Source organism: Trachypithecus francoisi, unplaced genomic scaffold, assembly GCF_009764315.1.
Source record: "Trachypithecus francoisi isolate TF-2019V2 unplaced genomic scaffold, Tfra_2.0 Lachesis_group3, whole genome shotgun sequence".
NCBI lineage: Eukaryota > Metazoa > Chordata > Mammalia > Primates > Cercopithecidae > Trachypithecus > Trachypithecus francoisi.
In genome coordinates this window covers 57,592,526-57,618,993 of record NW_022681468.1, presented here as the reverse complement: position 1 = coordinate 57,618,993, position 26,468 = coordinate 57,592,526, and the positions used below count along the sequence as shown (strand labels likewise).

The 26,468-nt window shown below is 35.7% G+C and overlaps 1 long non-coding RNA gene across 1 annotated transcript; it reads right to left on the bottom strand.

The window, feature by feature from the left end:
• Positions 1–430: 430 nt before the first annotated feature.
• On the bottom strand, positions 431–25,821 carry LOC117071185. Its single transcript, XR_004432186.1, has 3 exons — positions 25,781–25,821; positions 2,885–3,541; positions 431–2,574 (listed from the first exon to the last, which is right to left on the bottom strand). It is a non-coding gene; the product is annotated as an uncharacterized LOC117071185 (long non-coding RNA).
• Between the last annotated feature and the right edge of the window lie 647 nt (positions 25,822–26,468).

Sequence of the window (26,468 nt, the reverse complement as noted above, 5' to 3'; positions counted from 1 at the left end):
ATACGGAAAGTTTGTAAACATAAGAAGAACTACAATTCACACTTGAACAACTCGACCCCAACGCAGTCGAAAATCCTTGTATAACTTTTGACTCCCAAGAAACTTAACTGCTATTAGCTTCTTTAGAAGTCTTATCAAAAACATAAACAATTGACACATATTTTGTATGTTACATGTATTATGTTCTGCATTATTAACATAAGTTAAGCTAAAGAAAAGAAAATGTTATTAGGAAAATCCTAAGGAAGAGCAAATACGTTTACAATTTATTAAGCAGAAGTGGTTCATCATAAAAGCCTTCATCTTTATGAGCTTCACCTTGAGTAGGCTGAGGAGGAGGAGGAAGGGAGGGGTTGTTCTTGCTGTTTTGGGGTGGCAGAGGTGGAACAGTTGGAGGAGGTAGAAGGAGAAGCTGGAGAGAGGCTGATGTACTCAGTGTAACTTTTATTGAAAAATATCCACAGACAATTGGACATGCACAATTCTAACTTGTGTTGTTACAACGGCTAACTGTGCTACAAAATCAAAAAGTGGGGCATAGTTACTAAGCCAATATTAGAAATAAAAAAAAATACTTAAAACTACAATATCAATTCAAAACAAGGCAGGAAAAGTGAAAAAATCCTAAGTAAACAGTAATATACAACATGTTAATAGATTGAAAAATTCAGTATTGTTAAGATAATTTTCTTTCATTGAGCGCAGAATAAGCAAAATCCCAATTAAAATCTCAGCAGGACTTTTGTAGAATTTGGCAAACTGGTTATAGAATTTCCATGTAATACAAACAATTTTAAATAGCAACAGTGATTTTAAAAATTAACAGCAATATTGAAGAACTTACACTACTAGATTTCAAGACTTATCATACACTGCAATAATAGATGGAGTGGGGTATTGGCATAAGGACACATATTTAGGTTAAAAGAATAACATAATCTGGAAATGTTTATAAGCATACATAGTCAGTTGTTTTTTTTAAAATCAAATTTGCCAATGTAATTTAATGGGAAAAGAATGGTGCTGGAACAACAGAATGTCAATGTACAATCACTGACAGCGATTCTAACAGTAAAATTTAGGCATTTGGTGGTTTAGGGCATGATAGGACATCTACAAAATAAAGGACAAACTATTTCTTACTGCACTGCAGTAAGATGGAAGCACAACGTTTGGTAGTCCTTTTTGGATAGAGGAGGCAGCATAGTTCACATCTGAGGATGCTCTACTAGACCATGTATTGGGTAATACAAATGTTTGCATTCATTAGTGTACACTCACTGTGGTAGAAGTGCGGAAGCACTAAAAATCTTAGTTGACAGAATGATTTGTCCAGTTGATAGCAATCCATGTTTGTCAGAGTTCTCTAGAGGGACAGAACTAATAGGATAGATGTCTATGTGAAGGGGAATTTATTAGAAGAATTGACTCACAGGATCACAAGGTGAAGTCCCACCATTGGTTGTCTTCAAGCTGAGGAGTCAGGAAGCCAGTCTGAGTCTCAAAACCTCAAAAATAGGGAAGCTGATAGTGCAGCCTTCAGTCTGTGGCAGAAGGTCCAAGAGCCCCTGGCCAATCACTGGTGTGAGTCCAAGGGTCCAAATGCTGAAGAACTTGCAGTCTGATGCTCAAGGGCAGGAAGCATCCAGCATAGAAGAAAGATGGAGGCCAGAAGACTTAGCCAGTCTGGTCCTTCCACTTTTTTCTGTCTGTTTTTATTCTGGCTATGCTGGCAGCTGATTGGATTGTGCCCACCCATATTGAGGGTGGATCTGGCTTTCTCAGACCACTGACTCAAATGTTAATCTCCTTTGGTAATACCCTCACAGACACACCGAGGAACAATGCTTTGCATCCTTCAATCCAATCAAGTTGACATTCAATATTAACCATCACACAACCCAAGTGTGAGGACGAGGGGCATGTAGACATGATAACCGACGTGATGTAAGGAAGACTATGCCTAAATTCAGTAGAATGGGTTCCCTATCTCCAAAACAAATGTATCTCCTGTTATTGCATGATGTCCATACATACAAGACAAGCACTGAATCCCCTTAATAGCACCATTCTGCGTGGAGACCAATTAGCCCCTGGGTGGTGCGTAGTGGAACAATGGCATGTTAAGTTAAAGATTTCAATGGGATGCCTAGCTCAGACATGAGACCATACAAAGATGGGCTGTCATTTTTTAGGGTGTGTATTCTAAATCAACAACCATAATATGATTTTTTTTTCCCAGTAGATAAAATACATGAGTCTAAAATCAGGGGCTTAAAATATAAATAACTTACTTAACACCACCCCATTTCTCAATTACAGAGTTTGAGCTTTCCAGACCCGCAAGTCTGGACTGCATGATGCAGAAGTTCTGGTCGACAAAGAATACATTGACTCTGGGACACTGCAAAAATTTCAATGAACTTAAGTTATACCTTCTTTCAGTGTACTTCAGGGGACTTTTCCCAAATGACTTGAAGAGAAATCACTATCCTGATAGGATAATTGATCTGAACTTCAGAGAAAGGTAGACAGAATGTAAAGCAGGAGGAATATTTTTAACAGTAACTAATCCTGGCCGGGCACGGTGGCTCAAGCCTGTAATCCCAGCACTTTGGGAGGCCGAGACGGGCGGATCACGAGGTCAGGAGATTGAGACCATCCTGGCTAACACGGTGAAACCCCGTCTCTACTAAAAATACAAAAACTAGCCGGGCGAGGTGGCGGGCGCCTGTAGTCCCAGCTACTCGGGAGGCTGAGGCAGGAGAATGGCGTAAACCTGGGAGGCGGAGCTTGCAGTGAGCTGAGATCTGGCCACCGCACTCCAGTCCGGGCGACAGAGCCAGACTCCGCCTCAAAAAAAAAAAAAAAAAAAAAAAGTAACTAATCCTAATCCACTTTGGTGTCTTTTGATATTGTCTTGCACAACTTTGAGAATCAATGTAATAACACAGCAGCCAGGACCCAAGAAGGCATAGCGACTGTGACTATACGACTGTCACAGATGAAGGTCTGAGTCTTCCGAAGTTAGGCCACCTGACCAGCAGAGGTGCTATTTAAGGGTGAAGAGGGTGAAAATGAATAACTAAGAATATCTTAGCTCAGGCCTCTGTAAAAAATACAGTGGGTGGCTTAGAAACATAAATTTGTTTCTCGCAGTTCTGGAGGATGGAAAGATCAAGGTGGAGGTGCTGGCAGTTAGTTCCTGGCGAGGGCCCTCTTCCTGGTTATCAGATAGCTGACTTCTTGCTGTGTCCTTCCATGGTGGGGAGAGAGTGAGAGCTTTGGTCTTTCACTTCTTAGAAGGACAGGAATTCCACCATGGGGCCCCCCACCTCTATGATCTTACCTAAACTTAACTATGCCCCAAAGGCTCTTCCTCTCAATGCCATCACATGGGAAGTTAGGGGTTCAACATATGAATTTTGAGGGATACAACATTCAGTTTACAACAAGGATGGTAATGTTGAATATCAGTTACAGCCCGAAAATCTACTGCAGAGTTGGAAGCTGTGTGGTTTCTTCATTTAATAAGTCTCCCCTAGAGAAATAAAAAAATACACACATACCAGAATCATGGAGAAGCTGCTCCCAACGTATGTGTACACATGGATTTGAGCAGCATAGATTAACTGAAGTGGACACTGTGCTTCACTACTCATTTCTTAAGCTGCTTATTATATAAACTGTTGGAGTGCTGCTGCCTAATAGAACTGCCTTCCTGGAAGTCCTTCATCTTTTTATCTTTTCCTGAAGCATCACACATCCAATACTGGTGGATGCAGGAGTAAAAAGTCCTGGTCCGGTCGCAATAAATCAGAGAAATGCTAAAAGTTATCCCAGTTCCAGAACTCCAAAAGAAGCTATTGTTGTGAATGAATCAAAATCCAATCTTTTTTTTTTTTTGAGGTGGAGTCTCATCTCATTGCCCAGGCTGGAGTGCAGTGGCATGATCTCAGCTCACTGTAACCTTTGCCTCCCAGGTTCAAATGATTCTCGGGCCTGAGCCTCCTGAGTAGTTGGGACTACAGGTGTGTGGCACCACACCCCGCTAATTTTTGTATTTTTAGTAGAAACAGGGTTTTGCAATGTTGGCCAGGTGGTCTCGATCAAAGTCCAACTTCTTTGTCTTTCAATTCTGCTTCCTTTCCTTTCCTTCCCGGTGTTAATTCTAAGAACACTACCCAATCAACCTACTGTGCTATGTTTTACCTAAAGTCTGCTTCCCAGGGAGCATAACTTGCAACATTAAAAACTTGAGAACAAACATATAAAAGTGAAAAATCAACAAAGCAACAAACTCTTTGAAATGATGAATCAAAGTAATAAACTCCTAGGAGGACTAATCAATAAACACAGAAAGCACACATTTAAAATATGCAGAATAAAAGAGGATATCACTATAGACTGTAAAGATGTTAAAATATAATAAGAGGATATTATAAACAATATTATCCCAATAAAATTTGCAAGTTATAAAATAAGAACATATTTCTTGAAGAACACAATTTACCAAAACAGACATTAGAATAAATAGAACCATGAAGAACTTCGCTAAAAAATTTGAAAAGAGAAAAATAATTACAAATACATAGATAAATATAACTTACCAAAATTTATAAAGAATGGCTTTAAGTAGTCATAAAAGAATTTAAAGAAAACACCAGGCTCGATGCTTTTATGGTGAAGTCTGCCAAAATTGAAAAAAAAATTTTAATTCTATGGACAACTTCAGAGGATAAAAAATAATTATAGGTCAGAAACTCAGATCTACATACAGAAAGGAAGAGCATTTTTAATGAAGGCTAAAATAAAGACTTATTTTTCTTATTCTTAAGTGAGCTAAGAAATAATGATTAGTTCAAAATATTAATAACAATAACATACTTTATTATGTATATGTATACGTATGTATGTGTACTATATATATATATATAAGTGAAATGAATGACAGTGATGATAAAAGATGAGAGAGAGGAATTGAGATATTTAAAAATTATTATTATAAGGTACTTGCACTAACCATAAAATGGTATAGTGTTATTTCAAAGTGGACTTGTTTAATGTATATTTCAAACTCTAGGGCAACCTCCAAAAAGCACTAATAAAAGAAGTATAACTAACGCTAAGAAAGGAGAGAAATAGAATTATATAAAATGTTCAGTTAAAACCACAGAAGTCATTAAAAAAGTGGAAGACATTAGACTAAAAATAAAGCGAGAGAGAAAGACATGCCATGATCTCACTAATAAAAAAGCAGGAATAGCTATATTGATTTTAGACACAGCAGACTTCAGAGCAAATACAGGTATCAGAGGTAAATTAGTACAGTCATTATGGAAAACAGTATGACTAGTTTGTTTAAAAAAAAAAAAACTAAAAATGTAACTAGCATATGATTCAGCAATCCCACTTATGAATGTATATCCAAAAGAAATGAAGTCAGTATGTCAAAGGGTTATCTGCCCTTTCATGTTTATTGCAACATTCTTTGCTAAGACATAGATTCAACCTAAATGTCCACCAATGGATGAATGGATAAAGAAAGCGTGGTACCTATGCACAATGGAATATTATTCAGTCTTATTAAAAGAAAAAATATATGAAACAACATCGATGAGACTGAAGGAAGTTATGCTAAAGGAAATAAGCCAGACACAGAAAGACAAATATGGCATGATTTCACTTATACTTGGAATCTAAAATAGCTGAAATCATGGAAGTAGAGATGAAAATGATAGATACCAAAGGTTGGGTGGGTGAGGGGGATAGAGAAAATGGGAAGTTTTTAGACAAAACGTACAATGTTTCAGATAGGAAGAGTAAGTGTTGATATTTATCGCACAGCAGTGTGACTACCGTCAATAATGTATTTTATATTTCAAAATAACTAAGAGAGTACATTTCAAATGTCTCACCATAAAAATGATGGATAAAGTAGGTGATGCATATATTAATTAGCTTGATTTAATTATTTCACATTGTACACACATATCAAAATATCACACTGCACCCTATAAATGTACAATTATAATTTGTCAGTTAAAAATAATATTAACTTAAAAGGAGGAGCATTGCATAATGGTAAAAGGGTTTATTCTTCCAGAAGTCATAACAACCTGTAATGTATATGTGCCTAAAAACAAAGTATCAAAGTATGGAAGGCAAAAACTGATGGAACTGCTAGGTGCAATTGATGAATCCACTGTTTTAATCAAAGATTTCATCCTTCAATCATAAATGGACACATCCAACAAACAGAAAATAAATTTAAGAACATAGTTGCACTCAATAGCATCATCAATCAACTGAATATGATTGACATCTATAGACCTACTTTATCCAACAACAGCAGAATATATTTCTTCTCAAGCTCACATGGTACCTTAATTAAGATAGAACACATGCTGGGCCATAAAACACACCTTAACAAAAATTTTAAAAAAGAATGATGCATTGTCTGCTCTCAAGCCACAATGTAATTAAACTAAAAACCAATAACAGAAAGATAACTGGAAAAATCTCAAAATAACACATTTCAAAATAACATATAAATAAAAAAAATTAAAAAATAAAAAGAACGGGAATACACGAAAACGAAAACACTGTAACATTTGTGGGATATAGTAAAATTAGTTCCTAGAATTTATAGCATTGAATACATATTTTAGAAAAGTGCGGTGGCTCATACCTGTAATGCCAGCACTTTGGGAGGCCAAGACGTGCGGATCTCTTGAGGTCAGGAGTTCCAGACCAGCCTGGCCAACATGGTGAAACCTTGCTTCAACTAAAAATACAAAAACTAGCTGGGCGTGGTGGCATGTGCCTATAATCCCAGCTACCTGGGAGGCTGAGGCAGGAGAATCACTTGAACCCAGGAGGCAGAGATTGTGGTGAGTCAAGATCACACCACTGCACTCCAGTCTGGGCGACAGAGCAAGATTCCATAAAAATAAATAAATAAATAATAAGAAGAAGAAAGATCTAAAATCAATAATTTAAGCTTCTACCATTGGAAATTAGTAACAGAAGATAAAATTTAATTCAAAATAAGCAGAAGAAAAGAAATAATAAAAACTAAAGCAAAAATCAATGAGTTTGAAAGTAAGATATCAATAAATAAAATCAATGTAACCAGAAGCTGATTTTTGCAAGGTAAGTAAAATAGATAAAATAGATAAACCTCTACCAGGTCAACTAAAAGAAAAGGACAAAGGACACACATTTTTCATATCAGAGATGGAATACGGAATATCACTACAACTCCACTGACAACAAAAAGATAGTAAAGGCATACTATGAACAACTGCATGCCTATAAATTTGACAACCTAGATTAAATGCATCAATTTCTTGAGTAACAAAATCTGCCAAAGCTCACACAAAAAGGAATACAAAATCCAAAGAACCCTACATCTATGAAAGAAATGGAGTCAATAATTAGCAACCTTCCACAACAGGTAACAGGCCCAAAGAAGTTCACTGGTGAATTCTAACAAAGATTGAAGAAAGAAATTATACCAATTCTCTACCATTTGTTTCAGAAAATAGAAGTAGAAGGAGTACTTCTCAACTCATTCTATATGAGGTCAACATCATCCTGATATCAAAACCAGACAGACTTTATAAGAAAAGAAAACTGCAGACTAATATCTCTTATGAGTATAGATGCAAAAATAAACTTCAACAAAGTATTTGCAAATGTAATCCAACAATATATAAAAAGATTTATGCATCAGAATCAAGTGGAATTTATCCCCGATATGCAATGCTGGTTCAACAACAAAAATCAATTAATGCAATTCATTGCATCACGTGGCTAAAAAAGTCATGAAATTGTATCAATAGATACAGAAAAGATATTTGACAAAATCCAACAGTGACATATGACAAAAACTCTCAGTAAACTGGGAATAGAAGAAATCTTCCTCAAACTGAAACGGAATAGCTATGAAAAGCCTACAGTTTAACATCATCTTTAATGATGAGGACCTGGAAGCTGTCCCACTAAAATAGAAAGAAGGCAAGAATATTTTGTGTCACTACTGCTTTTCACCATTGTCCTGAAAGTCCTAGTTAATGACATAAAACAGAAAAAGAAATAAAAAGTATACTGATTGGAAGGGAAAAAATAAAACTTTGTTCACATACGACATAATCATTTATGTAGAAAAGCCTAAAGAATTGACCCAAAAACCTCCTAGAGCTAATAAGCAATTATAGCAAGGTTGAGGGACAAAAGGTTAATATGCGAAAGTCAATCACTTTCCTATATACCAGCAATAAAATTTGAATTTGAAATTAAAAACACAGTGTCATTTATATTAGAACCTACAAAAATAAAAACTTAGGTGTAAATCCAACAAAATATGTACAAGACCTGTACAAGGAATACTACAAAACTATGATGAAAGGAATACAAGAAATAGAGTGATAATCCACGTCCATGGACAGGAAAACTCAATATTGCCAACACGTCAGTTCTTCCAAACTTGATCTGTATATTCAATGCAATCCTCATCAAAATCTCACTAGTCATTTTGTAGATATTGACAAACTGATTCTAAAATTTATGTGAAAAAGAAAAAGAACCAGAATAGCCAAGACGATATTAAATACTAGAACAAAATTGGAGGATTGGTAGTATTGACATCAAGACTTACTGTAAATCTACAGTAATTGAGGTAGCCTAATATTTGCAAAAGAATAGATAAACAGATCAGCGGAACAGAAGAGAGCACCCAGAAATAAAGCTACATGAATGTACTCAACTAATCTTAAACAAAGGATCAGAATCACACTGTGGAGAAGATAGTCCTTTCAACAAATGGTGCTGGAATAACTGGATATGTACATACAAAACATTAAATCTAGATGCTAACCTTATACCCATCACAAAAATTGATTCAAAAAGGTGGAAAAATGTAAGTGTAAATGCAAATCTATAAAACTAAAAGGAAACATAGGAGACATTGTAGATGACCCCGGATTCGCCGATAACTTTTTATATATGATAGCAAGGGCACAATTCATGAAAGAAAGAATTGGCAAGCTGAACTTAATGAAAATTAAAAATGTCTACTCTGTAAAAGATATCGTTAAGAGAATGGAAAGGCAAGTCACAGACTGAAAATATTTGCAAAAGACATATCTCATGAAGGACTGTTATTCAATATATACAAAGAACTCTTATAATGATAAGAAAACAATTTTTAAAATGGGCGAAAGACCTGACACCTCAGCAAATATGATACACAAATAGCAATAACCATGTGAAAATATGCTCCACATCCTATATCATGAGGGAAATGCAAATTAAAATAAAGAAATTCCAGGCCGGGCGCGGTGGCTCATGCCTGTAATCCCAGCACTTTGGGAGGCTGAGGCGGGCGGATCATGAGGTCAGGAGATCGAGATCATCCTGGTGAACATGGTGAAACCCCATCTCTACTTAAAATACAAAAAAAATTAGCCGGGCGTGGTGGTGGGTGCATGTAGTCCCAGCTACTCCAGAGGCTGAGGCAGGAGAATGGCGTGAACCCGGGAGGCGGAGCTTGCAGTGAGCCAAGATTGCACCACTGCACTCCAGCCTGGGAGACAGAGCGAGACTCCGTCTCAAAAAAAAAAAAAAAAAAAAAAACAACCCACTACACACCTATTACAGTAATCAAAATCCAGACCATTGACAACACCAAATGCTGATGAAGATGTGGAGCAACAGGTACCTTCATTCATTTTGCAGGGGAATGCAAAATGGTATAGCCACTTTGAATGACAGTTTAGCAGTTTCTTACAAAACTAAACATTCTCTTATCCTACAATTCAGCAGTTATGCTCCTTAGTATTTACCCAAAGGAGTTATAAACAGGTCCAAGCAATGATCTGCATATGGATGTTTAAAGCGGCTTCATTTATAATTGCCAAAACACGGAAGCAACCAAGTTGTGTTTCAGTAGGTAAATGAGTAAGTAAACTGTTGTATATCCAGACAATATAACGTTATTTATTGCTAAAAAGAAATGAGCTATCAATCCAAAAAAGACATGGAAGAAACGTTAATGCATACTACTCAATAAAAAAGCCAGTTTGAAAAGGGTATATACTATATCATTTCAACTATATGACACTCCGGAAATGGCAAAAGTATTGAGACATTCAAACAGTACAGTGCTTTCTAGGGGGTGAGGGGAGGAATGGATAAATAGGTGAAATACAGAGCAAATTCAGGACAGTGAAAAATCATCTATCTGATATTATAAAGATGGATACATGTCATAAATTGGTACAAACCTATGGAATGTACAACACGAACAGTGAACAATAATGTAAATTTTGGACTCTGGGTGCTGATAATGTGTCTGTGAAGGTTCATCAGTCATAAGAAATGTACCACTCTGGTGGGGGATGTTGATAATGAGAAATGCTATTCGTGTGTGGAGACAGGAGGTACATTGGTGCCATGACCCTTCCTGTCACTTTTGCTGTGAATATAAAACTGTTCTAAAAAAATACTGTAAAAAAATCCATGGTGAAGAAATTTATAAATAAAGACAGGCTATTGTTGCTTGTTTGTTTTATAACCCTGTGTTTTGTGCAAGAGAAAAAGTTGTTCCCAATGAGCCCTAGGTTCTAGTCAGGGCCACAAAACTGTCACATCCTCCAATAAGGGTTGATGATAGTGTTGGAACAAATGAGGCAATGCAAGCCTTTATGTATACTCATGGTTTTTGATTTTTATTACCTTTTATTAGCTTTTTCCATTTGGTTCAACAAATGAAATTTACTGATATTTTACATAAATGTATATTGCAGAGCCCATTTCTTCTTTTGCATCAGGTTCAGACATGGCTTTTCATGGCACTGAGGAAGAGATTTATTCTTCTTGACTCTGGGGTTTCCTAGTCCTTTCTATCTCCATGATAATGGCCTAAATGAACTGAACTTCCCTAGCACTGTCTCTGCACAATAACCTCATGGGTCTTTTTTCCCTAATCTGACTTTTAAAGGCCTTCTGAATAGGGAAAGAAGATCCTAGGGAATTCTGAAGTAGGCAAAGATGTTTCTGTAGTACTTCAATTTCCAACTTTACATCATTTCACTTTCAAAGTATGCCCCCATTTTCACTCACTGACATTCATAGTATTTTACCTTTTTATCATCTCAAAACATTTGAGAAATTTGTGGAATAAATTAACTCATTCTGAGGTAAAAAAAAAAAAAATTAAAATCAGCGGAGTGGGCTCTACATACTCACAGAAATAGCATGTGTTTTACCAAAATTAAAATTTTGTTAGCTAAAATAAAACACTAGCTGCTAAATTTCAAGTATTAACTCATGGGTGAACAAGTGAAATCTTTCAATAGCCTTTTAAAATTTTTTAACAATTACTTCTTAAACTATACATAAAAACCAGTTTTAATATATAACACAACAAAAACACAGAACGACTTTTTCGAAAAGGTCAAGAGTTTTATTTACAAAACAATGTCTCTGGATGTGGACATTAAAAAGACTACTTCCAAGAAAATTAAATTTGAAGTCTTTTTTTTTTTTTTTTTTTTTTTTTTTTTTTTTTTTTTGAGGCGGAGTCTCGCTCTGTCTCCCGGACTGGAGTGCAGTGGCCGGATCTCAGCTCACTGCAAGCTCCGCCTCCGGGTTTACGCCATTCTCCTGCCTCAGCCTCCCGAGTAGCTGGGACTACAGGCGCCCGCCACCTCGCCCGGCTAGTTTTTGTATTTTTAGTAGAGACGGGGTTTCACCGTGTTAGCCAGGATGGTCTCGATCTCTGACCTCGTGATCCGCCGTCTCGGCCTCCCAAAGTGCTGGGATTACAGGCTTGAGCCACCGCGCCCGGCCTTGAAGTCTTAATTAAATCCAAAATAGGCAATGTGTGCCAACACTACAAAAGACATCAAAAGTCTCTTCATCTGCCGAATGTTGCCCAATTTGAGTACAGATTTTATTTCCCGTGTGAATGCCATGTCCTATTCCCTGAAACCTGAATGACTAACATTGAAAAATATAAGACACATAAAGTGATAGGTATTACGTGCGAACTTTCTTAATAACATAACAAATAATCTTTAGTGAACAAAATGGACAGTTTCCATGACTGAATCCCAAGAATTGGAATTACAATGACTGAATGACTGAATTTATAATTTAGATATATTGGTTTTTTACTTGGTGACTTATTTAGGTAGTTACAATAATTGGTATTTTCTAAGCAATTAACATGTGCCAGGCATGATAATAGGCTGCTAACATAGTTTATTTGTTTACTTTTCACAAGAGTCCTATTTAATCTCCTTTTGCACATTTTTCATATGAGAAAGCTAAGTTATATTCTAAGATTAAGGAACTTGCCCAAGTTTACACAGGGATGTGGTTCAGGACGTGCTGTCCAAAATACAGCACCTTGACACAATAAGTATTTTAAGCTGAAGGAATTGATCAAACCACAGACACAGGAAGATGTCTCTGAAGCAGGATATAGAAACAGTTAATAGAAGGGATTCACCTTGACCTTGTCTCCTGAAGCAGACCATAAAACCCAGCTGAGCTTCCCCTGAAAATAGGTCAGAAGACTCTCATTTCAGGGGATTTTTTGAAATATACTCAGAAGAAAGGAATGTCACAGAGGAACACCAAGAAAAATCTGAAGGGGAGAAAATATAATATTTTTTCTGAGTCCTCACAAGGTCTTTGCTAGGATACCTGTGTAAAAAAAAAAAAAAAAAAAAAAAAAAAAGACAAAAAAGACAAATGAGCAGGAACAAAAAGGTATACAAATTTTACTAACGTGTATATAGATATAGGAGTCATGCACAGAGTATGAGACTCAAAGGAAGTGCCAGATAGCTGAAGTTTTTGTACCATCCTGAGGTTACAGAAGGAATAGGGGCAAGGTAGGATATGGGAGGCAGAGAAGAGGAAAAGTATGGTGAGCAAAAGCAGCCTTGTTATTGCAGATGAAATCTCACAGGTAGCAACTCTCACAAAGAACACATGGTGGCCAGCAGTAACATTTTTCTGTCAAACCTTCTTTAAAGGTATAAGACTTTAAGTCTCTTTTTCTGCGAGTTAATCTTTCCTAGATCCGGATAAGAGGACCCTCAGAAAATGTCTGTTTGTGTTGCTGTATTTTTTTTTACTAATGCAGATTTTCTCTATAATGCAAATCTCCCCTAGAAAAGGGCAATTTTTTTCAGAGGTATTTCTGTGGGTTGCAACCCTTGCGAATAGCCATACAGAAATATGCCCAAAAAGTATATTTTGTGGTGAAATATTCTGGTTTCTGTCAGAACAAACAGGTCTTGCTAAATTTTCCCCCAGTTTATAGCTATTAGATCACATTTTCCTTTTTCCCAATCATGTTCCTCCACAATTGTCTACTTCTTCGTCAGGCTTAGCACAAAATACACACAGTTTTCCCTGTTTCTTTGAGTCTTCACCTCTGAAGTTTCCATATTACACAAAATGTATATTAAATACATTTGTATGGTTTTCTCTTGTAATCTGTCTTTTGTTATAGGGGTCACAGTCATAAACCTAGTGATGGGCAAGGAAAAGAAAGAGCTTTTTCTCCCCTGCAGTTTCACAGATAGCACATGCAGAAAAGCCGGTGAGACACACACACTCAGCTGGAGAAAAGACTTGGCATATCACTTTTTTTTTTTTTTTTTTTGAGACAGGCTCTCACTCTGTCACCCAGATTGGAGTGCAGTGGCACAATCTCGTCTCTGATAGAGATGGGGTTGCCTAGGCTGATCTCGAACTACTGAGTCCATTGGATTCACCCACCTTGGCCTCCCAAAGTTCTGAGATTACAGGCATGAGCTACTGTGCCCAGCCCATACCACATTCTTAACATACGCTACTACATTCTTTACTCACCAACTTATAGTTCACTACTATTTTCCCTCTCCCTTTCTCATTTGTTAATTTATTAATTTTGCATTACTTGGAAGGCAAAACTTTTATATAACATAATAGCAATCTGTATCCCTTTAAAAATATTGACTATTTTTACATGCCATGTAAACCTCAGTAAAATGAGTACCTTAGAGAATTATATAGATCCCTCATCAATTCCAAGGGATTCAATATACTTTTCTTGTTGCAGATCAGAACTTTATCAGGCTACTTAGGTGTGAAGTAAAACTACCTGTTCCTGTTTTCCATGAAGCAGAGCAAACAATAGGCAACAAACAAACAAACAAAAACCCAAGCTTGTTGAAGCAACAACAGCTACGGAACAAATAATAATATGAAATTGCAATACAGAATTATTTCAAAGTTTTTCCTTCTACTGTTCACAAAAATGTTCACCAAAACATCAGGGTCACTGACACAGGCCAAACTGTGCATAATGCAATATGTTAAATAACAAGCATTGTCCATTATAATGAAATGAAACAAGTGTCAAAGGCACAATATTCATAAAACACTTGGAATCCATAACCCACTAAAATTCAGGCTACCAGTCAAATATTACAACATCTTCAAACATCAGGTAACTTAAGGTGTATGATTTGAAACTCATAACACATAATTTCCAAAGAGCTCTGTATAGGTAAACAGTGGTGATGCAGTTGAGCTATTTGTGTCGAGTATGTCTTTGCTGTTTAATTGCTCCAACTCCCTAGAGGTTAGGAGTCTATCACCTGCAGTTCTTCAGCTGCTAAGATCAGAGAATATAACACAGATGGAGTGAGCTATGGTCTCATGGCTGCTGCTTCACAGAGATAAGGCTGCAGGTTGGAGAAGTGCTTAGCTCTGCCTTCCTCTGAAAGAGCCTGAACAGCTATCAGTAATTCCCAGTTACTTCTCTACTGTTATGTTAAACAACACTGCCTTGCATACACAGGTGCAATTTGATGAAAGAGAGTTGTTTAAATCACTTGAAATGCCTGTAGCTTTATTATTGCAGGTCTTTGTGTTGTCTCTCGTCTTTTCTTTTTATAAAAAAACTTCTTTATCCTGCCCACTCCTTCCCCCAGGTCTACTGCCAAACTGCAATGATTTAAGAACCTGGTTAAAATATTGGATCACATTTCTTCACCAGTTGCCTTGAGCGTGTTTGGTGAGCTATTCTTTAGCCACCCTTGTCATTCTGCTGTCATTCACAGCATTATATTTCTAGGTATGAGAACATTGCAAAAATCAGCTACGCTCATTCAGGAACATGTATTATGTCTGGATATGATCTCACAATTAAAATAGCCAATTTTCAGCAGCCAGGGTATGGTAGCTGCAATCCCTTGTGTCACTGAAATTTATACAGTTCTAAATTTTATCAAAAGACAAAGATCATTTTACTTCCAACTCCTAAATATGCAAATACAAACTCTCCACACCCTCTTCCTGTCACTGGAGAGTGGTAGAAAGACTCGGACTGTGCTACTAAATCAGGCTTCATATAATTTACCATTTTGATCAGTTATCATAATTGGCATCAGCTTTTGCTTCCTGTGAAGCAACACATGGAATGCGCTTAGTACAGGGCCTCCTAGCCTATTTTCAGATATCAACTACTGCTGATTGCCAATGTATTTGCGGCCCTTTCCCTCCTGATATGTCCTTGAGCATCAAGTTCAGTGGCTGTTTTCCCCCACTCAGCCTAGATACTCTGGGATTCTTTGAAAATAAGCTGATATGACTTTCAACAGTGTCTCCACACTTTAAAAATGTATCACGAACACTGGTACAAGTGTTCTTTATTATATAGAAACAATGATAAGGGATTCTTTGTCACAAGATTTTTAAGCAGTGAACTGATTAAATACTCATTGCTTGGGTTAATTGTACATATTTAAAACACATTTTTTTTTTTTTTTTTGAAATGGAGTCTCATTCTGCCACCAGGCTGGAGTGCAGTGGTACAACCTCGGCTCACTACAACCTCTGCCTCCCAGGTTCAAGCGATTCTCCTGCCTCAGCCTCCCGAGTAGCTGGGACTACAGGTGTGTGTCACCATGCCCAGCTAATTTTTTTTTTTGTACTTTCAGTAGAGATGGGGTTTCACCATGTTGGCCAGAATAGTCTCGATCTCTTGACCTCATGATCTGCCTGCCTCCGCCTCCCAAAGCGCTGGGATTATAGGTGTGAGTCAATGCGCCTGGCCAATGCATATGTTTTTTAATAAGTGTTTCTCATACTTTTCCTTAATCTCCTTTATAGTACTGGCACCTTATTCTTTACTGTTAATACAACATTCTGATTCCCCCTCTAAGCCCAAGGTAAGCTGCTTCTTACTAAAAACCAATCATTTTTGAAACAGTTAAACATGACCAAGCAAAGACTGAGCTGCATGGTCACACTCTGTTATGTAAATGAGGTAATTTAAAACAAACTTAGTGTTTTGTTCTTTTATATTTAAGCTTATGTTTTACCTAGATGTTTAAGCAACTCTGCCAAATGTACAGTTCACAGTGTATCATAAATACTATTACAAATTTATTAACATTATTTTCTGACATTTATGTAGTATATATGGATATATATTTTAAATTTTAGTTTAATTAAAAGATGTTAAATAATTTGTAAATCTTAGAAGTAAGTTATTTTCCAGATGAATGAATTTCTAATTTTATGTAAAATTCAATTGGAAAATAGCACTACAGTGTTCTGTTAGCAGACCACATCTTCTGTTTGATACCTAAGAGATATTCTATAATCTCAAGTCTCTATGGTTGTCTACAATTCATCTGAGCTCATCAGGCTTACTGGAGAGTCAGGTTTCCCTCTGTGATGCAATATTTCATAGACTAAGCATCTTTCCCCTTTCCCCTGGATGTTCATGGTTTCACACCCTGGAATGGTAGAAGTCACCAGGCTCCTCTAGCCCACAGTGTTTCCACGTTGACATCCTCCCAGTGGATACCCCAGTAATAAACACCAGCAGCACCGGTTATGGCAGCAGTTTCTTTTAGTCTCCTAGATGACCCAGAATTTCTTCTTTCCTTCAGTAACTGGTACTTCTGGGAACAATACCTCTGAGAAAACCTGTTTATCTCTTATGATCTTTTGGTAGCTGGGCAACTCATTATTACTTTCCTGACTCCATGTTAAGAATTCATGTTAGGCATGATTTTACAAGCATTCAGTGTCCTGTAGTACATTGTCATTAAATGAGTATCTGTAAGGGGAAACATGTGAGATATTTTCTGTAAAGTTGGAAGACACAGTTCGCAAGACCATCCTCACTTTGAATACCAATTGTATGTTTAGGGTTTCCCAAGATCACTCTCAGATTTAACAAGTCACTAGAAAGACCCACAGAATTCACAGAAAGCTGTGATATATTCATGGTTATGGTTTATTATAGAGAAAGAATGCAGAATAAAATCTGCCAAGGGAAGAGGTGCACAGGGCAGGTTCAATGGAGTGGGGGTGTGGGTGTTTCCAATGTGAGGCTTCTATTATTTTCAGGATGCATTACCCTCCTGACATCAATGTGTGACAATATGCATAGAATATTGGCAACTGAGGAAGCTCTTCAGGGCTTTAGTTTCCAGAGATTTTACTAGAACTCCATGTTTGACTGCCCACATGGCTGGCCTCTAGTGTATGGACTGTTAGAGGTTGAATGGTATCATGTCGCCCAAAGCTGTCATCATAATTCACATGAAAAGGAGCACGATTTCAAATTATTACATGTAATATGTATGGATCAGTGGAACTTGTGGTTTCCATTGCTCTGTGTGTGTGAGGGTGATGATAGAAACCATGAATTATTTTGCCTGATGACTGTATTTTAATGCATATCTTTTGAATTTAGCAGGCCAGTAGATGTTTTGTTTTTTTCTCAGATCAGCGGAGGTCTCTCTAGCACCTCCGATTTGAGTTTCAGAATCCTATAAAGATAATATTCTAGGGAAGTCCATCGACTCAGGTTTTATTGGTTTATAGAAACATAATTGTATTGTCTTTATTTGGATTTGAATATAAGTAAAATGTTTTCCGTGGTAACTCTTTCTTTCTAGGAATATGTGGTATCTTTCTAATTATTCAGGTCTTGTTTTACATTTTTAAGTAGAGATTTATTATTTTCTTCATAACAGTCTTGCAGATTAATGTTGTTTAACCCTTCTTTTATTTGTATTGTGGGAAAGATACTTGTATTAGTCTGTTTTCATGCTGCTAATAAAGGCAAACCTGAAACTGGGTAATTTATAACAGAAAGAGATTTAATTGACTCACAGTTCCACGTGGCTAAGAAAGCCTCACAATCGTGGCAGAAAGCAAAGGGGAAGCAAGATATATCTTACATGGCAGCAAGCAAGAGAACATGTGCAGGGAAACTGACCTTCTATAAAATCATCACATCTCATGAGACTTATTTACTATCATGAGAACAGCACAGGAAAAACCTGCCCTCATGAATCAATTAACTCCCACTGGGTCCCTTCCACAATTATGGGAGTTACAGTTCAAGATGAGATTTGGGTGGGGACACAACCAAACCGTATCAAGACTTTTACATTATTTTTAAAAAATCTGGTTATTTCTGATATTATAGAGCTATAGTATAGAGCAGGGATATGGCATAAGGTATGATATATCTTGTCTTGAATCTTACTGTGTTCTCTGATAAATTTGAATATCATGTTAGTCAATGTACCTATATTTCTATTTATTATTAATAATAAAAGCTATCATTATTAACATTCCATTACTAAGATGACTGAATTCTTCAATTTTCTACTATATTTCTTAAAATAATAATATAAATAATAGTTGTTGAATTGGGCATCGTTTCTTTGTTCTCTGTTAATAAGGGGTTTTCTATTGATTCATGACATTCTTCAATAGGGTAAATATTTTGTGTTCTATTCTTAGTTCGTCACATAATTGTTTTTTGAAAAGTAAAGATGCACACTGATTTCAAATTATTTTTTCATATCTTAAAATATCTTTGTAGAGTTTTCTTTTTAATGTAATAATACATATTTTTATATCCTACTTTCTCATAATATTTAAGAGTTTTAATTTTTATGGAAAAATTTTAGCTGCATTGTGTAGTATTTTTATACATTGTATACTCAGTTTTGTTCAATTCTAGTTTATAACATACTTTGATTTCTTGTTTATTTGAATAAATATTTGGAAATGTAAAACATTTTATCTTTATTCCATTTCCTCCTTCTCTCCTTTCTTTTTTCTTTTCCTTTTAATTTTCTAATACCACTTTCCAAAACTGAACAATTTGCGCTAAATATTTTTATGTTTGGCTTTATTATGTTGTTGGATTATTTAACAGTGCATCCAAAACATTGTTATACTGGCAAACACTATGGTTTGCTTAGCTAATAGGTGTTCTCCAATCTTGCCTACCAACAAAACTCTTTGTTTTGACTCCAAAGTTCCCAGTCTAAGAGGATTGATTATCATTAGTTTTGGTCATTGAAGCCAATCTTATTCTCCTTGATAAATCCTTGCTTTCATGACTGTCCTTGCTGCTAGAGCTGAGCATGTGACCTAGTTCTGTCCAATGAGTTGTAACTGGAGATATCCTGAGGAAGCAACTGGAAAAAGAATATCCTCTTAGATAATAAGGGGACAACGGATGGAGACAGCTCCTACTTCTTCTCCCTCCTGCCCTTGAATAAAATCTAACTTGCGGTGGCTGAAGCTGTGACAATCCTTTGGTATCCCAGGGGAAAACAAGAAAATTATAATAGAAACAGCTTAAAGTCTATATATGTACCAACTTTTCTTGATGCTAGTTGCTGTCAGGTCTTTAAGTTGTGACCAAAGATATGCAACTTTTGATATTTTTCCTCTCTCTGGTTTATCCTGTTGCATACAGCTCTGCCTAAAGCATTTTTTTTTTTTTTTACCTTAAGGTGAATTGAAAATGGAATTCCAAATCAAAATGATGTAACAAGGTAAGAAGATGTTAGATCTCCAATTCTTTGGAGCATCTTTTCAGCCATGGTTCATGTATCTGAACTTTTACACAGTAAATAATTAAATTTCCATATTTTTAGCCAATTTTTATTTTGAATTTTCTGCCCCTTAAATCTAAAACTAATCTTAACTAACACTGGTGCTGACTCAGAATCCTGATTTTTTTGAAATGAGTAAGGAAGAGCATGACTGCTTAACTTTAGGTTCTTGTTAAGTGAAATATTCTCTTACCTCATGGTTGGTTTTTCTGTTGCTTGTAGGAAAAGTGTTCACTATAAAAAATAAAGACCTCACAGATATAGTCATAGATTTGATAACTATCCTTATTTGTTATATTAAGTTCCCTACGTGAGAAGAAAAGGAACTGCCAATAACCTACAGAATTGATACTTCTGGAGTACATTTTGAAGCATTGTATTTGAAAACGAACCTATTTACCTCTGTTGCTGATTTTCATAGAGCTTTTAAAGAAAATAATCTCCCTTAAAAGATAGTATTTCCATTTCCATATTTCATAGCTATGTTAAAATATAGCTTTTTTTAGCATGATAGCATAATTTCTATTTAATTTGATACCTGACTTAATATATGTGTATTTATCTATGTGTTTAAATTCTAATATTCAAAATTTTTCCAAAAACACAATCTGCCCTTTGTGACATGATAAAGCCCAGATAAAAAGCTCTTAATTTTTGTCATTCAAACATCTACATTTTAATGGCTTAAATAAAAGCTGTCATCCAAATATAAAGCATTCTTTGGAGATACTACATATTATGAAGATCGTGGCTAGTGGACTGAGTTTAGTAAATTAATAGGTACAAAGTTAATTCTAAGTTAATTTCATAAAGAAAGTCCAGGGGACAATAAGTAGCTTGAAGAAGACAATTGTTCAGAAAAATAGAAAGTTGTTGCTTTTTCCAGCTGCTTGATATTTCAGGGTCATTTCATATTTTAAAATTACCAGCCTTTCTACCACTTGAATGTCTTGGAGTTGTATATATGAACACAGTCAACTCTTCTATTGCCTTGAGCATTGCTGGAGGATATTCAAGCTATTTGCTGATCTCTAGCTATGTTTTAACCAAACTTTATTTTATAAAGAGTCCCTAGGTGCAACTATGAGGCATTTTTATGCCTCCTTTGATTGATTCTTCCAGCCATAGCCCTCGGTGATTTCGTAATACTTTAAATCCTTGCCTAAGTTGCTTCACTATTAGATAACCAGTGTGTAGAGCTGCCGGAATATTTGTATTCCTTTCTCTGTGGCCAAGAACTGACTTAATGTTCCCTGAAAGAATTTTATTGTTTGATGGCCCTCCTCATTCTGTTTTCTACAGTCTGTGGTTTTACAGAAAACTTATTATCTTTGAAGTTAGACCTCATCTTCTTATCCTTCTAATCCTATCACTTCCAGGTTTTTTTTTTTTTGTCTTAGAGATGGAATTAAAAGGCAGTCATACCTGATTTTGAAACTAAGCCCCACTAGTGTCTAACTAAGGCTAAAAACTGACATCTTAACCACAAGTTCCATAAACTGTACATTGTAGAAAATAAATAAAGTTGTGATGTAATAGTGCCAGTCACATGGTAATTGCTTAATAAACTTCAATTTCTCTCTTTCCCTTTTACTCATATTGCAGTTATAATTTGTCTTTTTGTATTGAAGAATTAATGGGCTTTTTAATAATAAATATAATTTTTAGTCAACATTTATCATATATGTATACTCAGATTTAATCAATAATTTGTTTTTATTCTTTTTGTTCTTGAGCTAACTGGTTGCTAATTTGTAACTCAGAACTTTTCTGATTAATTGGACAACTATGCATTTTTTAAACCAGAAATAAATGGTTGAAATAGAACAATACCAATTTGTTACTACATTTGGATGAAGATGCACATTTTTTAATTTATTGAATAAAAGTAATTTTTATGGGTAAGCCATTCATTAGTACTTTAGAATATATTAATCTGGAGTTTTCAAACATATATTCAAGGTGATTGTATGTTAAATTGCAAATAATATTTTATATTCAGGTTTTGTAAAGAATATTGTTTTGCCTCTCTTAAGCTTTAAGCATTGATTTACATAAGGTCTAAATGATCAATTTTTTAACTGATCAATAAGTGATGAATCTTTGTATTCAACATGACTTTTATGTTCCCAAAACTAACTTAATCTCATCTGGAATTTTGCACTTACACTTCAAGATTCTTAATTCCATAGCAATATTGTTCTAGTTTTACATGCAGGAAAATTTTGCTTTTAACTTGTGGTGTAAAATCAGAATATTTTCTTAGCAGTTAACTGTGTTTGATTGTTATTTTAGCTACTGTAAATTGGATTTATCCTGGGATTTACTAAGCTCAGGACAAAAAACTGTGTGTGTGTGTTGTGTGTGTGTGTGTGTGTGTGTGTTTATTTATTTATTTATTTTTTGAGATGGAGTCTCACTCTGTCACCCAGGATGGGTGCAATCTTGGCTCACTGTAACCTCTGCCTACTGGGTTCAAGCGATTCTTCTGCCTCAGCCTCCCGAGTAGCAAGATTATAGGTGCCCACCGCCATGCCCAGCTAATTTTCTATATTTTTATTAGAGACAGGGTTTCACCATGTTGGCCACGCTGGTCTCAAACTCCTGACCTCAGGTGATCCACCTGCTTTGGCCTCCCAAAGTGCTGAGATTACAGATGTGAGCCACTGTGCCTGGCTGAACCTGTTTATTTTTCTGAGAAATTCCAATATGGTGTGCATCTCAATATTTTTAGGAAAAATAAAAGCTTTTATTCCTAAATAAGCTTTTAGAAATAAAAAAAAATGCAATTAAAAAAAATTCAAAACTTTCTTGCTTAATCATTTTACAAAGATACTAATGGGAGAATTAGTCCATTAAAACTAATAAATGATATTTTCTTTTTCCACTTAGAACGTAGAGTTGCAAGAGGATGTCTCTTCAATCCTAACCACAAGAACCTTAAAGTCATAGTTTCTTAAGCTCATTACAGTGGGAGCAAGCAAAGAAACCTACTAAATTATAACCCACACAGTGATTTGCTTAGAACAGAAGTAATCCACAAATGCTTTAATCTGTGGCCAGACAGCTGGATAATGAAGAAGCCACCAAAGCTATGACCAAGAAGAAAACAGTTATACTTTCAATGAGTTGTTAAAACCTAATAACAGACTGGTATGACAGAATCCCTAGGAGTCATAGCTGAAAAATATCTGCAACTATCTGCCAACTCTTTCCCACAAGCCTTATTGAGCTCTCATGAGAAAGATCGTGGGCAGCACAGGAGAGCTGAGACAGATTCCATGGGAGGTTCAGGTGTGTGGGGGCTGCTGAAGTCTGAGGGGAAGAAGTAGGACTGAGAGAAATCTCTGGACACTTCAGGTACTCATCAAGTGGTAATGTGATGAGCCTGCTAAAATGAGGGCAGAGCAGTAATATTGCAAGAAAGTCCTTAAGCCACGGTGCCTTATACTTAATAGGGAAAAGCACCTCTCTGTGCCTAGAGAACAGGTGAGAATGACCTCTAAAGGTGCAAATGTACAGAGATTACTGAGGTCTGAGGACCATGAGAGAGAGAGAAAAAAAAAGGAGGGCATCTCTATATGCATTCTGGGACTGACAGTAAGCATGTGGCAGAAGCCATTTGTAGCTGGGTGTTGGGAAAGAAAGATGAGATAAAACTATCCCAAGTGCATGAGCATGAGGCGTGAGGACAGGAAAATAAATGGTCGTACACTCAGATCCCAAGTTGATTAAAAGAAAAGTTCTAAAACTACCCTCAAATAATTTGAAACCTGTAGGAAACTAAATCTACCTGAAGCAACAACAGGTTTAGACCTAGGTCAACTATAGACTAGGTTGACTCAGAAGGAGCATGCCCTTTTATTGCCACTCAGAAGGAGCATACAATATTTATTTCAGCATCCTTTTTTTTTCACAAATTGTCCAGAATGTAAGCAAAATTTATTAGACAAATGAAGAGGAAAGAAAATGAGACCCATTATCAGGAGAGAAGCAGTCAAGAGATGTGAGAGTTATCAAACAAGACTTAAAAATAACTGTAATAAAATGTTGAACGGTCTTAAGGAAAGGCCAGCTATTTTAAAGTAACTATGTGAAATATGTTAAATGACCTTGGGCAAAAAGCAGATGACAACGAGCAGGAACAGATGGGAACTGCCAGCACAGACAGATATGATAAAGAATAAGGTCAAAGGAAAATGCTAGAAATTAAAAATATGGCAACAGAAATGAATAATCCTTCTGATCAGCTAGCTTATTGGAAGACTGTGCAGAGCAGAGGAAAGAATCAGTGCATCAGTGACCAACATGCAGGTAAGTAGAAACCGTTCAAATTGAAATACCAAAAGTAAAAGAGTGTATTATTCAATTCTCTCATTGCTATAAAGAACTACTTGAGACTGGGTAATTTATAAAGAAAAGAGGTTTAATTGACTTAAGGTTCCACAAACTGTACAGGAAGCATGGCTGGGGAGGCCCCAGGAAACTTACAATCATTGCAGAAGGCAAAGGAGAAGCTGGCACATCCTTCATGGATGGAGCAGAAGGAAGAGTGAGCAGTGGGAGGTGATACACACTTTTAAACAACCAGATCTCATGAGAATTCACTCACTATCACGAGAACAGCACGGGAGAAATCCACCCCCATAATCCAATCACCTCCCACCAGGCTCCTCATCCAACACTGGGGATCAAAATTCTACATGAGATTTGAGTGCGGACACAAATCCAAACCATATCAAAGAGTAAATAAAAGAGAATGGAGCTTGCAAGATTTGAGGGATGCTATAAAATGTAAATATTGAATATAAAACTAAAACATAATATGAAATATAGTATTTGAAGCTCAAGAAGCTGAAGTAAAATTGCACATAAAAAACAATTTAAAGATAGAATAGCAAATGTTTTTTCAAAATTGGTATTACATCAATTCACAGGTTAAGCACAATGTGCATGCTGAAACTGTACATGGACATATCATAGTGAAACTGCTGAAAAATAAAGAGAAAGAGGAAATAGTAAAAACTGGTGGAGAAAAAAAGACATTACATTCTTTAAGGTGGAATAACATTAAGAGAGTTGCTGATTTCTTACCAGAAATGATTGAAACCAAAAACTGTTAGAATGAAATCTTTATACTGTTGGAAAAAATTATGCATAAAAATTTCTATATTCAAAGACAATAATCTTGTAAAATAAAGGTATGTTTAGATAAACAAAAGCTCAAAAAATTTGTATTACAAGAAATGCATTACAAGAAAGACTAACATAAGTTCTTCAGGCTATAAAAAGTGAATATCTATAAATCTAATACACATAAACCTAGAACATCAGAAAGAGCAAATATGTAAGTAATTATAAAGAACATATTTACAAAAATTTCTAAATATCTACATCTATGTTCATGACTTTGTATCAATATTTATATCTATCTCTTTAAATATCTTTAAGATACTGTTGACTGTTTAAAGCAATATAACAAAGAACTGTGATATCATGTAACATTTGTATAATTAAATATATGATGAGAGTACAAAAATCAGGAAGGTAGTAATTCAAATTATATTTTTGTAATATTCTTATTGCTTACAAAGTAGTACATTATTTTAGAAGTTAGATTGTTATAAATTAAAGATACATAAGAGAAACTACAAGATAAATAACACAAACATAACTAAAAATGTAAAGAAGAGATAAAATGGAATACTAAGATATCAATTCACTCTAGAGATGAAAAACAAATACCATTGTAGTAGACTTAAACTCAAACATAGTAATTATTACATTAAAAGTAAATGTCATTTGGTTCTTCCAGAAAGTTTACTCACACAGAGTAGAAGTTCAAGATATTTTCTCCTGGTAACACCCGTGAATAACAAACGCAAGTGTCATTAGGAATAGCAGGAAAGCCTTCCTATTGCCAACGTGTTAATACTGGTAAAACTAGAAAGAGGAGGAAAACAAATTGCATAAAAAGAGCTTTAGATTGTAAAGTATCTTTTTCATCACCTTTTAGTAAGGATGTATGCTAACAGCATGACTTATTGTTGATATTAACTTTGATTACCTGACCAAAGTAGTGTTGAACAGCTTTTTCAACTGTAAAGGCATTCTCCTCTCTTCCATACAGTAGTTTTTGAAAGCAAGTCACTATTTGCTACAACCCACACTCAAGAGAGAGTGTCTTAGTCTATGTGGACTAATATAACAAAATACCATGAACTGAGTGGCTTAAAAATAACAGAAATTTATTCCTCACAGTTCTGGAGTCTTGGAACTCTTAAGTTCAAGGTATTGGCAGATTCAATGTCAATTGTCAATATGTCAGTACTTACATATTTGTATCTGTATTATGCTGAACATAAGTTCATACAGCTGTCTCTAACTCTAATCCATTACCACGTGGTTCATTCTAGTTTTCCCTGTCCTTGCCTATCTGAAACTGCTCTTCCAATAGGAATAAACCTGCCTCACAGCATCCACCATATATTTACATATTCGTTCAACCCTACTCTA